The sequence below is a fragment of the Petaurus breviceps genome, unplaced genomic scaffold (assembly GCF_028583685.1).
Source record: "Petaurus breviceps papuanus isolate PSGF00001 unplaced genomic scaffold, PetGlider_PUasm1.0 186, whole genome shotgun sequence".
Taxonomy (NCBI): Eukaryota; Metazoa; Chordata; class Mammalia; order Diprotodontia; family Petauridae; genus Petaurus; species Petaurus breviceps.
In genome coordinates, this window is record NW_027185798.1 from 43,328,102 (window position 1) to 43,344,183 (window position 16,082).

General features: G+C 42.8%; 1 protein-coding gene and 1 long non-coding RNA gene across 18 annotated transcripts in view; one reads left to right on the forward strand and one right to left on the reverse strand.

Annotated features, from left to right (window-relative positions):
- Positions 1–598: 598 nt before the first annotated feature.
- On the reverse strand, positions 599–4,929 carry LOC138162853 (uncharacterized). Its single transcript, XR_011168734.1, has 2 exons — positions 4,724–4,929; positions 599–3,325 (listed from the first exon to the last, which is right to left on the reverse strand). It is a non-coding gene; the product is annotated as an uncharacterized lncRNA (long non-coding RNA).
- The window catches only part of SLC16A1 (solute carrier family 16 member 1), a 42,023-nt gene continuing 29,784 nt past the window's right edge, over positions 3,844–16,082 (forward strand). For 8 of the 17 annotated variants that reach the window (XM_069090338.1, XM_069090339.1, XM_069090337.1 and 5 more), the window contains exon 1: positions 5,024–5,208. The gene's annotated coding sequence lies outside the window, so the exon portion shown is untranslated. Of the gene's footprint in view, positions 4,550–5,023; positions 5,209–5,880; positions 6,177–8,141; positions 8,178–14,730; positions 14,845–16,082 lie in introns of those variants that run through there. The other 9 variants (XM_069090344.1, XM_069090332.1, XM_069090346.1 and 6 more) reach the window with 7 other exon arrangements.

The following is a 16,082-nucleotide window of genomic DNA, read 5'->3' on the forward strand; positions in this document are numbered from 1 at the left end:
GCTTCCCCAACCAATCTAACCTGTTAGGATGCTTCCGCCACTCCACCCCCAACCTGACCTGCCTTGTAGCATTCTGTACCTTGTTTAGTTACATTCTAATTTTTACTGTAGTTATATGTTGCTATCTTATCTGGTTTGCTAGATAGACTCCGATATCCCACTGACTAATGTCTAATGAAGAGTTTTACACACAACAGGCAATGGATAAACTTCTGCTGTAAATACTTTTGTTAATGTCAAGAATCCGGTCTTCTACTTTGCATCCCTTGACTCCTCTAACAATGACTTCCTTGCTGAGAACAGCTCTGTTTTAAGAATCTATAACGGCTCTGGCTGTGAGAAGTGTGGAGTAGAGGACAGAAGGCCTTCCTCTGGGTCCACAAGAACAGCAACCACCTCCTGCCTCATGACATATTTGCCCTATGACCTTGGGGAAACCTCTGAAATCTGTCCATGTTCCAGGAAGCTTTCTAGAACTGAATTACAGAGGAGTTCCAATTTTCAGAAGTGGAAGATATTTCTATCCCCAAAGCTCTCAACATTGATGAAATCACATGTTCAAACCAAAAAATGACTACTGTCCAAAGTCTTCTGCCTATTTCTTTTTTGTTTTAAATATTAAATCTTTAATTTATTCAATAAATGGTCTAGTAGTAATAGCTAGCATTCATATAGCACTTCAGAGTTTGCAAAGGCCTTTACATATTCCTCATTTGGGCCTCATAATCACCTTATGAGAGAGGTGCTATTACTGTACTGATATACATTTTAAAGGTGAAGAAAATTCATGTGGTGAGGTTAAGGCTGGATTTGAACTTAGGTCTTCCTGACTCCAAGTCTAGCACTCACTCTCTCCACTGCTCCTCCTAACCTCCCAAGTTTTCTGTTTTTCTGATCCCAAGAAGGGGACTAAAGTTCATATATTTGGACTAAAGTTCAAGATTCATAAATAGAAAATATCAGATACATACAGGTGTGGCAAAATCTGGCCAAATCCACAAAAGAATTAGCTAGTTGGGCCCTTCCTGATGGCCTTTGCTGGAAGTTGGTGCTTTTTTCTTCACTGATGTGGACAGCCTCTTTGCAAAATGACCTTGATTTGGGTACTAGGAGAAATTTTTCACACCCATAGGTCATTTAAAAAACATCTGCACAACGGCAGCAGCCCCAGATTTTGAGGTCTTGGGATTGTTCTCTAGCATGCCAATGTGCACAATCTTTTACAACATAACAAACTTGAACGAGAGGTGAGTCATGAAATAATCAAACAATGAAGAGAAAGGGCAGCAGGGTGGTTAAGTCAATAGAGCATGGGGCATGGAGCCAGGAAGAACCAAGTTCAAATCTGGCCTCAGACACTTGCTAGCTGTGTTACCCTGGGAAAGTCACTTAACATCTGTCTGCCTAAATCCACTGGAGAAGAAGAAGATGGCAAACCACTCCAGGGCCAAGAAAATCCCATGGACAGTGGGGTGGCTAAGAGTTGGACCTGACTGACCACTACCACCTCTAGAGAGTAGAGAGCCTGGACCTGCCTTGAGTGGGTTAGAAAGACTATCTGCACCAGGGAAGTGCAAGTCTCTACTAAGGTTTTCCATCATTTTTAATGTCTCTAGTTATATTACTCTGCTCAAGATCTTCACATTACGGGTTGGCTAGGTGGGGCAGTGAATAAAGCATCAGCCCTGGAGTCAGGAGGACCTGAGTTCAAATCTGACCTCAGACACTTAACACTTACTAGTTAGGTGACATTGGTCAAGTCACTTAACCCCAAGTGCCTTGCCGTGCCCCCTCCAAAAAAAAAAAAAAAAGATCTTCACATTAAAATCATTTGCTGTATCAAGGAATTTCTCAACCTGAGTTCCTTGAGACCCCAGGAAGGGTCTCACACACTGACCAGATCACATGGCTAAAGGTCAAATAAAGTGAGTGGCCAAACTGAGGATACTGCTTGCTGGCAGCAGTGCTCTTCGGCATTTGAATGAACTCATGGGATATGGACTGTCTCCATAGGAAATTCTCTAGCTGTGGGTTAGGGGCAGTATTCGTGGGGTCTAGTGCAGCAGGGTTCTGTATATTCAGTCTAGGGTGAATGGAGATAGTTGAGTTAGTATTCAGTCTACAGCTTTTGCTATTATGTCTGCAGTAGAATGGTCCTGATGATCCTCCAGAAAGAGCCTCATGGCTCATCTACACAGGCTTAACTCTGTGGTAGCATTTCCGGGAATAAAGGTTATTATAATGCCCATCTTCAAGAAGCCAGTCTTCACCCTGCCAGCAGGCACAGTGCTAGTACTCTGTTAGGCATCCTACAGAGATAATTCGATGGAGGAATGGTAAGAGTCCCAGGCTTCTATCAAATGAAATCCACTGGCATTGCCCTTGCACACGGCTGCCAGCCAGAGATGGGCATGAAGGTGGCAGGGGCGGGGGTGGAGCTAATCTTCCCAAGTAGGAGTTCACTTCCATGGCGATCTCCTGGAAAGGTGTCTCATATATGTGGGCTTGGTGGAGTACATCTTATCAACAGCTGTAATGATTGGCTTCACATACTGTGGGTCAAGGAGACGTGCTCTCTCAGGTCTGCCCGTTTTTGGAGATGTCTCCCTCACAGTCGCTCACTCCTCCTGCCACAATCAGCATTACATAACTGGTCTATAAGAGACCAAGGGAGGCATCACCACCACCAAGGGTCAGGCAACCTTTCTCCCGGTGTCCTCCAGCAGTCCCAGAATCCAGGCAAGCAGCCACTAGAGGCCCTCCTCTCCTTGTCCTCTCTCTTAGACCAGGGCTTGGACAGGATGTGAGTTCACAACTCTGTTCCTTCAGATTAGATAAAGGATCACCACCTCTTATCACCTTCTCGGTCTCTAACCTCTGAAGTCTCCTGGTTCTGCCATCTGACTTACTTATGTAACCTAAGGGCCTTAACATCCAATCGACTTCACTTGGGAACCTTCAGAATTTCCAGGCCTTTCCAGGGACAGTGCAGGGGGACTTTCTTCTCTGTCATCTCCCCCAATCAGAGCTCCTGGAAAACCGGTGACTCTTGGTAACCCCAGCACTTATCACAGAGCTCGGGCTTTTTTATTCATTCACTCATTTGTTCATTAGCTCATTCCATCTTGATCGAAGTCTTGGCATCCACTGCTGGTGATGAAACACTTACTGGTCTCAAGCTTCCACAGGGAGAGAGATGTCTGTGGAGCTGTGGTGCTCCTGTCAATTCTCCAGTTACATCAGACGTCAGTGCTACGGGTCCCTTCAAAGCTCCGTCCTGGTGCTTTTCTTCTTCCTTCTCTACCATGGGTTCTTAACCTGGAATCTGTAAATTTGTATGTTTAAAAAATGCATTTCAATGTAGTTGGTTTCCTTTGTAATCCTATGTATTTTACTTTGTGCATTTAAAAAATATTATTCTCAGAAGGGGCCCAAAGTTAAGAACTATTGCTCACTCAGTCACCTCCTCAGCTCCAATAGGAGTCCTGCGGGTTCAACTGTCATCTCCATGGAGACTCACAGATTTATGTAAAATCCTCCTCTTTTCAGAGATCAAAGCCTCTCAAATCACCAACTGCTTTTCAGACTTTTTGAAAGGGATGTCTTACAGTCATCTCCAACCCAACATATCCAAAACAGAACTTATTATCTTTTCCCCCAAATCCTCTCCTCTTCCAAATTTACATTATCCTACTTAACAGAGCACCCAGTTTCCAACCCCAGTGTCATTCTTTCCTCTTCCTTCTCCCTCATTCTGCATATCCAATCAGTTGCCAAGTCTTATAGTGTCTACCTTTACAACACTTTTCTCTTTACTCACATGGCTGCCACCTTGGTTTAGCCTCTCATATCACTTCTGGACTTGAAATAACCTTCTAATTAGTCTGTCTCAAATCACTCCGAAAATGTAGGTGCCAAAGCGATTTTCCTAAAGTGTAGGTCATCCAGTGATCCCCAATTGCCTACAGGATCAGAATATAGACTGCTTTCTGTCCATGTAAGCCCTTCACACTCCGATCTTTCAGGCATTCTTATATCTTGCTCCCCTCCAGAAACCCTGTGATACAGGAAAACCACCCCTCAGTCTGCTCTGCTCCTCCCAGAGGTCGGTCCGTCTCCCGTCTCCAGACTTTTGCACGGGCTGTCCCCCTCCCCTCAAGCCTGGAATGCTCCACCCCCTTTTGCCCTCGGCGTTTTTGCAGAGTCCTTCCCTTGGCATCCTTCCAGATTCAGTCCAAGTCCCCCTCAAATGCCAGTGTTTTCTCCTTTCAGATTACTTCCCTTCTACTGGGGCAGCTAAGTGGGCCTGGAGACTGGGAGTCCTGGGTTCAAATGCGAATTCAGACACTTCCTAGCTGTGCGACCCTGGGCAAGTCCCTTCGGCCTGTTTGCCTCAGTTTCCTTGTTTGTACAAAGAGCTGGAGAAGGAAGTGGCACTGCACTCCAGTGTCTCTGCCAAGAAAACCCCAGATGGGGGCCCGACTGCACCACGACTCTGCAGGCGACCTTGCGTGGACCTATGTGCAAGCAGCGGTTTCCCCGTAACGAGGTAAGCTCCTCGAGGGCGGGGCTGTCCCTCTGGTTTCCTTAGCACCGCAGGGCTCGGAGCACGGCCGGTCCACGCGGTCCATGCGATCCACATCTTCCTCCTCGGGGTTCCCCCCCCCCCCCCCTCGCAAAGCTCGTTCTCGGAACATCCCTTTTGTGCGGAGGTGGGGCTTACCTACGATTCTCCCTGGGGGCTGGTGTAGACATTAAGCGACTTCAAGCAGGGAGGGGGGACGCTCGGAGGTTTAGCAAGTACGCCCAAGCAGACCCCCTGGGGAGGCGGCTTGGAGCTGGGGCTTTCTCCTCCCCCAGCGTGGCTCACGTGGCAGGGCCGTGGGGAGACGCGTGTGAGTGTGTGTGTGCGTGTGGACGTGTGAGCTGGTCTGGGCGGGGGTGCGGAGGTGTGGGGGAGGCGGGCGGGGCAGCCGGGAAGCTCCGCCCCCTGTGCGCATGCTCCCGCCCCGGGCGCATTATAAGGCAGGGGCGAGCGCTTCGGCAGGCAGAGCTGCGCGGGCGCTTCGGGGGGCTTCGGGGTGTCGCTACCTCTGCCGCTGGGGGAGGGACCCGCGAGCGAGCGAGTGACGTGGGCTAGCGTGGGGCCCGGGCCCGGCGCTGCGCGAGCCCTCCCTGCACCCTCCCTCCAGATCCGCGCACATAACGGTTAGTCGGGTAACGGCCGCCTCGGGAGCGCTCCCCCGTCCGGTCCGCGCGCGCCTCGGCTCCACTCAGAACCTGGAGCGGCGGGGGTCCGGGGTGGGGGGGGAAGGGGGCGCGAGATGCCGATCGCCCTGCTGTCCCCGGGGGAAGGGGGAAAAGGGGAAGATGGTGAGCGCCCGCTCGCGCGCACAAAGGGGCTCAGCCCCGCGCGGAGATGCGGGGCACCTGTGGAGCGGCGAGGGGCTCTGCGGGGCCCTGGGGCGGTGCGGTGCGGCCGAGAATAAAAGGAAGGAGCCTCGGAGATAAGTGCTGTACCCGCCAGTCCTGTGCCCTCCGGCCAGAATGGGGGGGGCCACCGCCGCCGGGCCTTCCCCACGTGGCGCCCGCTCGGGGCTGCGGGGCTTCGCTCGGGACCCGGGCGGGAGGGCACGGGCCGGGGCTTCCTGCAATTCCGACGCGTGAGCCTGGGGCTGAAAGCTCTAGAGCTGGGAGGCGGCGCAGACGCGCCCCCTGACGCTTGGGGAAACTGAGGCCCGCGTCAGTGAAGCGGCGTGTCTGCGCTCGCTCAGGTAATAGAGGGCAAAGGGTAGATTTGAACTGGGGGCCTCGAGCTAGTAATCATTGCACACCCCGGGACCGCTGCTTCTGAGTCGTGCTGAGAATGAATGTTAAAGTGGTTCCTGCGGGACTGTTGGGCGTCGCGCAATCTGGGGGAGTTTGCAATCTCTGCAGAGGCACGACCAGGTTCCGATTAGTGCAAAATTCCCCAGACGCGCTTGCGTTATCGCAGTTTGCACTGCACATACTCAGTCACGGTTGCTGCCCTCCTCATGGCCCCATGTGGGGTTTTCTTGGCCCAGATACTGAAGCATTTTGCCATTTGCTTCTCCAGCTCGTTTTACAGATGAGGAAACTGAGGCAAACGGGGTTAAGTGCCTTACCCCGGGTTACACGGCTAGTAAGTGTCAGAGGTGAGTCTTCCCGAGACCTGGCGCAGCATCTCGGCCAATGCACCACCTAGCTTCTCCAAGTTACTGAATTTTACATCATTATAACTTGTAAATACATGCGCCCACTTAGTGGGGACCTGGCTATAGCGGGACATTGTAGTTTGTTACTGCCCTTGTAGTGAGATGAGGTTTTTGCCACTGAAGTAGAGTTTAACAGTTAGGGGAGTTGTTATTGCTTACTGCCAGTTAGTTAACAGTGCTGGCCAATGAAAATGAAACCTTTGTAAATTCCTACTTAACTTTCTTTGGGAGATAATTCTGTGCTTAGTTTCACCAGTCTTTCTTAATTACCATTTCCGAAAGCAACCCAGTGTGGCCTTTTTGTTCAGAATTGTTTATGCTTTAGGAATAACACCATTTTAATCGCACAGTTTTGGGGTAATGATGATTGGAAGTCAAACTCCAGAAAGTTGTGGCTATTTAGTAATATCGGGTGGGCTCTAAATTCTGGGGTTCTAGATGGGTCTTAGTATAGCTAACATAAGTCCTATAAGGGGCCCTACCCACCTACCCAAGCTCAGCTTGAGGTGTATATATATGCCTTTACATGCCTTGAGACAGGTTGATAAAGTTTCAAAATTTAGTTAAAGTTTTGCTATACTTAGCCTGTCTCCATCACTCTCCTCAACCACAAAAATACCAGAAGGAAAATTTAAAATGTGCTGACACCATGTGAAGATAAGCTTAATTTACTTTAAAAGGCATAGTGGATAGAGTGCTGGACCCGGAATTAGGAAAAGATGGGTTCAAATTCTCACACTGCCCATTACTAGGTAGGTGGGGGTGGCCCTCAGTAAGTTACTTAACTTTTGAGTTTGTTTCCTCATCTTAAAATAGAGATAATAATGCTGTAGTAGTCACTGCTAGAATTTGTGAGCCTCCGATGGGAAAATTAAGGTGCTGTGCTAATTTTAAAGTCTACATAAATCATATATTGTTTTAAACATAAGCTCTTTGTTGGTAGCAGTATCATCATGGAATTTCTCGATCTTGAAAACACATTAGGATAAATTCAGTCCATATTCTTGATTTTACATATAAGAAAGTAATCCTGTTTCCTTTCTTAATAGATCTTGATTAAGTTACTAAATATGTTCATTCCGAAAATATTAACTGCCTTGAGTATGCAGAGCTCTCCCTGTGAGCTCCTAGAAATGTGTTTGTGCCTTGGTGTGATAGTTCCCTTAAAACCCTTGTTATCAGGTTAAATTTTTGAATATGTGTACATTTGAAGTCACTTGGTCTTTGAAAGCTTGAAATGCTTAGGGGATATGCAAAATGTAGGGATGGGGTAGGTCTTTTTTTTTTAATCATTGATTTTTTTTTTTAACTACCTTTTGGGGGACTCCAGGGTTCTAGGGAGAAGCATAAGCATTACAGGGAGCTGAAGATGAGTCCTTTTCTAGAGCATTTTCAAAAGTAGACTTGATCCCTTACAAACTGTGACACTCCCCCCCCCCCCCAGCATTACTAATTATCATTAGAGGCAAAATTTAACAGCCAGTATTTTACCTTATTCCCTTTTCTACTTTACTAAAATCCATGCAGCTTTTTTTATCTCCTTCTTTTTCTCTGGTTGGTGTGAAGTTAGCACCAGGCTATGATGCAACCCAAGAATCTGACTTGCTGTGTCATATGGGAGTGGTACAGGTTTGTTATGCAAATATTCATGTCTGATTTTCATGGTAGATTATTTACAAATCTGACTTAAATATAAAAATTACTATGAACCTTTGTCAGAGGAATGAAGGTGGCCCTGGGTAGAAAGGCTTCCAAGTACAGATCTGGTGACTTATTGTGTATCTGCCCTTTGAGGACCATCTTTGCTGTTGGGAGGTAAAAGAGGCAAAAGATTGCCCCGCCCCCACCCCACCCCTGGTGAATTTTTTTGGCCACAGAAACTTGTGAAAGATGACTACTGAAGTGTGGAGAGCCTTAAATCTGCATGGGAGGAGGAAAGTAGTAAGTACCCTTGCCAGTGAAATCATGGACCTCCCAAAGCCCTGAAGTGAAGAAATGATCTTTATTTTATCTGGTAGGAGAAAGTCAGTGTTAATGGAAACCAGGCATTTTACTTCAAATTTTGTAAGTGTGTATTTATTCCCACAAGTCAAGTCAAAATAAAGCTCTAACATGAGACTTTTCTAAGAAAGGCCTTTTAGGTGAAACTTATTTGGTGAAACAGATACATATTAATGGTTTTATTTATAGGCAACCCAAGGAGAAAAGAAATATTCTTTGTGGAAGGGAAGGGTAAGCACCCCAAAGTGCTTTTCTAGAATAGACTGCCTTTATTTCAGTCAGTTGTGGTTCTGTGATATTGGTGTCTGTGTTTATCTTTGTTCCCTGGAAAACTACTCAGAGGGAAAGGAAAGTGGATTCAGTAGGTTTGTTGTTTTTTTAAAACTTCAAAAAAATTAAATGATAGTTTGTCTGAATTTCTAGGTACAGTTCCATAAAGGAAGCACATACTACTTTTTATCAAGTTTTAACATTGGCAAAATCTAGGTGTTGTTAGCATTTTAAAGTGAGAAATAAATTTATACTCTTTATGTAAGGGGCTATATATATTTAGTGCCTCTTAATATCAAAGAGAGAGAGACAGTGTGTGTGTGTGTGTGTGTGTGTGTGTGTGTGTGTGTGTGTTATTATGAGACTTGGTCTTGAAATCTTACCCTGACTGGAAATAGAACAGCCCCTCATCATGGGTTTGATTTCACTGCTCATCAGCATGGAATCTGTCTTGTTGGTCTGGGCTGATTTATCCCTCTGTGGCCACCTGGTGGCCTCCTGCACCTGGAGCCACCCACCATAGTGTGGTTTCTAGATCAGCTTTAGTCTTCCTTGAGCTCAGGTGATCCTCAGCTTCCTCAGTAGCAAGAATTACAGGCTTGTGCCACCGCACCCTGCCAAAGAATGCTTTATAAAACTAACTTTGCACATTACCACTTGCCCAAAATAATGATTTGTGCCAGGAATATAGCAAAGCAGTCTGGTTTTACTACTCACTGTTTTTATGTGGTATTTCAAAAAGCACTTAATTCTTGTTGATCATGGTAATGGTAGTCAGAAGTAAGAGTGAAAATGTACAATTTCACTTGTTAAACTGAATGTTTATTGAGCAACTATCAGTGTGTACAGCTAGAACTCCAAAGACCTAAACAATAAAACCAGAAAAAAATTGGAGGGAAAAGGCTTGCTGCCACCAACCCAATAGGCTCTCCTCACCACTCCCCCCCCCCCCATTGGATACTGGGGGAGAGGGTATTGGAAAATTTAGAATTACCTACTTTTTCTCAGGCTGATGAATAAAATCCTTAAAATATATGTTCATTTCCTTTGTTTCTCTAATGTGCTTTCTAAAATTACCCAATAGTATGGCTGACTTAGAAATAAATACATAAATACATCATTAGAATTCCCTTTTTTTTTTTTGGCTCTTTGGAGGGCAATTGGGGTTAAATGACTTGCCCAAAGTCACATGGCTAGTGTGTCTAGTGTCTTAGGTCGCATTTGAACTCAGGGCTGGTGTGCCACTCACTGCACCACCTAGCCACCCCCCTAGATAGAATTCCTTTCTACAGAGAACAAGTAGTATGATACAATTCCCAAATATAAGAATAAGAGGTAGTAATTCCTCTTCCATTTGCACAAAGGGGAGTAACCAGTCCCTTCTTTGCTTTGATTGGATTGTAGAAAGGATAGAGAAATTTAGTTCAATCCAGGCAGGGCTTTGGTTTTCAGAAATGTAGAAGGATGACAAAAATACATCATAAGAAGCAAAAATTATTCATAATAAATCAGAAAATAAGACAAAATTTCCTTGGCCAAAAGTTATAGTTGATTTTCCCCCCTCAGCTTTATTTCCCAAAGTATTTTCTCTATCTTTTGATACTAATGGATTTCCAGAAAATAAAATTTTCCTTATAATGTTGATGATTTCTTCTGTTCATATTTTACTTGCTTCTTATAATGTGGTAAAAAATAGGATTCCTCAGATTTTCACCACCTTTATAGTTGCATATATCTTACTATTTTGCAAACTGCAAATTTCAATTTAACGTACCAGAAATTATAATACTGCAAGCAAAGCAAGTAATACACAGTGTAAATGTAAACAGTACTTTTCAAATGACATCAAAATATTTTCTTTTTCTTTTTAAAGGAAAAAATTTCTCTTCCCCACTCCCAGGTTTCAGATCTTCCTGAAATATTTTCTAGCTTTCGGTTTCCTGTACCTGTTTTACTTTCTGAGAGGTAATGGGGTATGTGGAATAGTAGACAGATGGCTGAACTTGTAGTCTGGGGACTTGTATTGGGTCACAAACCATTTGTGACCATGGTCAAGTCATTTAACATTATAAAGCCTCAATTTTTCCCTTCTATAAAATGGGAGTAATAATAATTATATGGCCTACCTGTCAGGATTGTTATGAGAAAAGGCCTTTATAAACCTCAGGAATGCTTAAATGTGAGTTATTTGCTAGTTTGTAAGCTTAAGAACTTTCTCATTTGTCTGTATCTTTACCAGTACTTTACATGGAGTAGGTGTTTAATTTCTTAAAATTTGTTGTTGAATTTGAATATATATAGCAGTAAGCTAGATACAATAGCAATTCTTTGTCTTTTAGGGATTTAAAATTTAGGTATTTGGGACAACACATAGGTAACAATTAAATACAATTACTCCAACACCATATACGTGTGTGTATGTGTGGCTTTCTCTTGGATGAGCATTGTTGGTAGTGATGTAGGCCCAATTTCAGAGGCTAGAACAAAGTTAGAGAACTGCATAGCTCTTTGATTGCTCTAACCCTATTGCAGAAGCCATCTTTGTTTATACCAGCATTCTCCTGTTAATACTATATGGCTTCAAAACATGAGGTGCCATTTTCTCAGAAGAATCAAAATCATATACCAGAGGGCATTGAAAAGACACATGGTAGGTGTAAGCGCTGTCATATACAGCTGTAACTTTTGTATAACAAATAGCATAAAAAATATGAAGCATGTTGCTAACTGGAAAAGGAAATGGAATGCTGACACACATATTGAGGGGAGATGAGAGGGCCTTTCTGAATGAGATGATTGGTGTCCTTGATCTGGTCTTAAGGGCACTGGGTAATTATGGCAGATGTACAATGGGAAGGAATGGAGGAATTTCTCTTTACCTTGATTTCACACACCTGTCTCAGATTCTAATTTCTGGTGGGATAAAGACTAATAGAATGTCGCAACAAGGAGGAACATGAAAGCTCACCTAGTAGTGCAGTACTTTGATTTTACAGATGAAAGTGGCAAGCTTAGGTGACTTAAATTCACAAGACAATTTTTAGCTGAACCAGGAGTCAGAGCCCACGTCTCTTAATATAGAACAAAGGCATGATTCAAGTTTAATTGTATTAGGGAAGGGTTTTTTTTTTTTTTTGGTGGGTTTACTCTTTGAATCATATTTTTTAAGTGACTAGATCTATGCATGAGGAAGATGAGTCTGTCAGTGGTAGGAGGAATAGATTTAAGATAAGAGGACCTGTAAGAAGACTAATGCAAAATCGAAGTAAGTGGTAATAAAGAGTAGAGGTATTAGGAATTGAGGGGAGGCGCAAAAGGTAGAGAACAGGATGGAACAGGATTTGATAACTAATTGTATGGGACAGGGAATAGCCAAGATAAATTCCAAAGATTAAAGCTTGGAGACTAAATGGATGGTAGTCTCATAGTTAAAAACTAGTTAGATCTGAAAAGGGAGCAGGTTTAGGGGGAAAGATGAGTTGGGTATTGGATTCTTTGAGTTTGAGATGTCTAGTTTGAAATATCCTAGAGAGTGTTAAGAGATGTCTCTCTGTGGCTCAATAGAGAAGTCAGAACTAGGGCAAGGGAATTAACATAAAGATAATCTGTCAAGATTTTCCCTGGATTCACTCCCACTCTTTTGTCTGCCATCCCTCCCTCTTTTTAGGATTGAGGATACCTGAGCACATGTACTGGTAGATGAGAATGAGCCTGTGATGGGGGAAAAATTGGAGATGGGAGAAGGGAGGCCTGCTGGCATGAGATTAAGGACACAGTAAGAAGCAGTTAGCCCCCTTCTCAGAGGGAAGGAGGAGAGGATGCTGCTACTAAGGTTTGAGCAGTGATAGGATGGAAGCAATCAGTATCGTCACCAGTTGACTCTCATAGGAAATTATCTGACAACAAAATGGAAGAGAGAAAATTTGGAACTCAGAATTTTTAAAGAATGAATATTTTAGATGGGGGGGAGGGTGGAGAGAGAGAAAATTTGAAAATCAAGGAATTATGGTAATGAATCTTGTAAACTAAAAGTAAAATTAATAAAGACCAAAAATACAAAAAGAACCGCTGCCAAAATCTAAGCTCTGGTTTCTCTTTAAACCTTACCTAATTAAAAAAAAAAGAGAATGAATATTTTAAATTGTCTTTACATGTAACTGGGGAAAAAATAAAATACTTCTTAAAAGGAACACTGGAACTGCTGAAGTGCAAATCAACATAATCAGTTCTGTCATCTTCCTTATCTACCTTTTCATCTTTTCATTTTAATTCAAACAGTAGCATTGAAGACAAACTATTTCTCATTCAATTTTATTGTTTTTCTGTTTTAATTACTAGTATTGAAATATTAGTATGTCTAGTATTTTCTCTTGCAAATATACAGGATTTCAGTTTGTTGGCTGGCTTAGGGGCCTAGAGTTATAACATTTCTGTAGGGAAAAAGGCAATCAGAATTCCAAATAACCAATTTACGAATGAGTTTTTAGAACACGGCCTCTTTTATAATTTGAGAACCTTTAGTTGAGGTAATAAGCTTTTAGCTGACTACCTGTATAGTGAGTCTTGAATAATCACAAGTTGACCCTGTATATTAGGACAGAGACTTCTTTTTCCATGAGCCTCAGATTGTTCAGTGAACATTGCTACCATCTGAAGCTGAAATGTTTTCGCATCACAGAATTGGAGGGAGCCTCAGAGGTCATCTATTCCACTCCATTACCACAAAGGAATGCCTACCATAACGTACACAACATGCGGTCATCCAGCCTCAGTATGCATAGCTTTCATGAGAAATAACCCATCCCTCAAGGCAGCCTCTTCCACTTATAATGACTCTAATAGGAAATTCTTATAAGTCAAATTGTAGCTTCCACGTATTGCTCCTGGTTCTGCCCTTTGGGGCCAGAGAGAACCAGACTAATCCCTTATCTGCATGATAGGTCTTCTCATACTTTAAGACAGCTAGCATATCTCTCATAAGTGGTTATTAGATTAAACATACCCAGTTTCAACAGAACCACACATGCATGGACTGAAGGCTCTTAAGGAACAATAAGGTTGTCTTCCTGGACACTAACTTCTTGATGTCCTTCTTAATCTTTTTTGTTTCATGGACCCCTTTGATAGTCGATGAAGCCTGTCCACCCTTTTCTCATAAGAATGTTTCTAAATGCATAGAATAAAATACATAAGATTACAAAGGAAATTAATTACAATGAGCTATAGTTTTTAATTAGCTACAAATGGAGAACTCCTACTTCATTGGGTGTACATTCAAATGCATAATAAAATCTAGGCAATAGATGCTCTTCATCCATTTGGTCTTTTCTGTGTGGATGAAGGAGTCACATTCCTTTGGGTTATACTGTATCTCTTCTAGGAGATTTTGTAGTATCTGTACAACATCATCTGAAAAAAGGTAGCATTTGGAGGACCTCTCCATCAACATGGAATCCTTCTTTTATCTGGAATGTGTTAGATGTCATCTGTCTCAGTGGTGAATCTTTGTGACCAGCACAAATCTCTGTGTTAACATGCCAGCCTGACAAACTGTAAGCACAGTGGAATCTTATGTTTTCCATACCTTTTACTCACTTGGGGGGTTGAGGTAAAAATATGACCCATTGTTGAATAGTTCATGAAAGCCTTCTTGTTCCCTAGTATTACTTCATTAGTGTTCTTAGTGATTGATTAGATGACCCTCATAAAGATTTTGTATGGAAAAGCACAGTCAGGTTAGTGGTTGATGATTTTCCAGCTGTCCTTTTTTGGGGTAACAGTTACTTAGAGAATTTTCATCTCATACCTTTGGCATTTTCTTCTCCTTTATCTACCTTATGACTTGGTGCCTCAATTGATCCCACCATTTTATTGCCTCCAGCACAGATCTCTGGTTTTGTCTGATCCAAACCTAGTTGCTTTTCCTGCATTTGAGTTTTTTGGTGTTATTTCTGCTTTTCAAGGATTGCCTATGATGTTGGGGTCCAAATGTGGTGGTGTTGACCAGTGAAGACTACTGGTCTGACTAGTATGGGTCAAGGCTAATAACCCTTTTTAGTCTGTTGCTAGATTGGTTAATTCCTCTACTTCCTACTCCTTATTTCCCCACTCCTTATTAGGCAATTTAGGAAATACCCTTCACTTTGTTCCTCCTATAGGAGGCAAGTAAGAGGGCAAGTCTCCCATTGGTGTCATACTGACTTTGTCTTGGACTTTCACCTAGAGCATGGATTCTATCTCCAGCCACACCTGTGTGCTGCCCAGTGCTGGAAATACACTGCCAGAATGGAGATCATACACTGAGACTGTCCCTGCTAGTAACTATTCTCTTTCCCTTGTAAGTAGCAATGTGTTTGTTAAAGTTACCTTTGTGTAGGCTGCTGCTTTTCATCCAAACTCCTCTTTACTATATGTGGTTCTACTATTTTTAATAGAAAAATGTTTCTTGTAATTTTAAATATCCTTTCCATTTATCTTCTATTTTTGTCCGTTTCTGGTTTTTATCCTTGAATATCCTTGATATGACTTTGTATATTTGGATATCTTGCTATGCTTTCTTGAGATTGGTCTTAAATTGAATTATTACTTTTCTGTTTTATAAGATGATTGATGTTTGTTTAGTCATTTTCTGTTGTGTCTGACTCTTTGTGACCTCTTTGATGGTTTTCCTGGCAAAAATACTGGGGTGGTTTGCCACATCCTTCTTCAGCTCATTTTACAGATGAGGAAAACAGGGTTAAGCGACTTGCCCAGGGTTCCACAGCTGACAAGTGTCTGAGGTGGATTTATACTCAGATTTTCCTGATTTCCAGTCCCAGTACTCTATCCACAGTACCACCTAGCTGTCTCTTACAAAATGACATTGCTTTTCGTTGTCTGTCAAACGTCTTTGTAAGGTTTTAGAAATCAACTTATATTCTGATTTGTTGGCTATGGCAGCCATCTCTCTCTGCAAGTAAATCAGATGTCTACTGACTTGAGGTACAAAGAATCCCTTCTGTGGGTCTCCTTTTTCCTCCGTTATAGATAAAACACACAGAGAACATTTTGTTATTTTAGTTTTACTCCCCAGCCTCAGCTCATCACAATAATATTTTTATAAGACTGTGCCACACTTTAATATTCATATCCTATTACCTGGCCTTGCCTCCATTTCCTGCATATTTCTTTGTAAATTTAAGTTTGTTGTTGAGTTCTCTCTTCATCTACATTGGTCTCTTCAAATAACTCCCATTTTTCTTACTTACTGGAATTATTTCCTCTTGTGTCTTCAGAGTTTCATTCTTGAATTTCCTACAATTCCTGGCTCACTTCTCTCTGTGGAATTTTGTTCTGTTTCTACCTGTTCTTCCCTCTGAACCCTCTGCATTTTGCTTTCCTAAAATCTAGAGTTTATGACAGACTATACTAGCTTTCTTCTTCTTTGTCACGAACTCTAGGAAGGGAGTGGTCACTTCCCCTTTAGTTCACATCATTTTCTTACCAGCAGCCAAGTCTCTCTGTTCATGAGCATCAAATCCAGAATAAAATTTCCCCTTGTTGATTCCTCTGTTTTGAAGGATAGAATTATCCTTA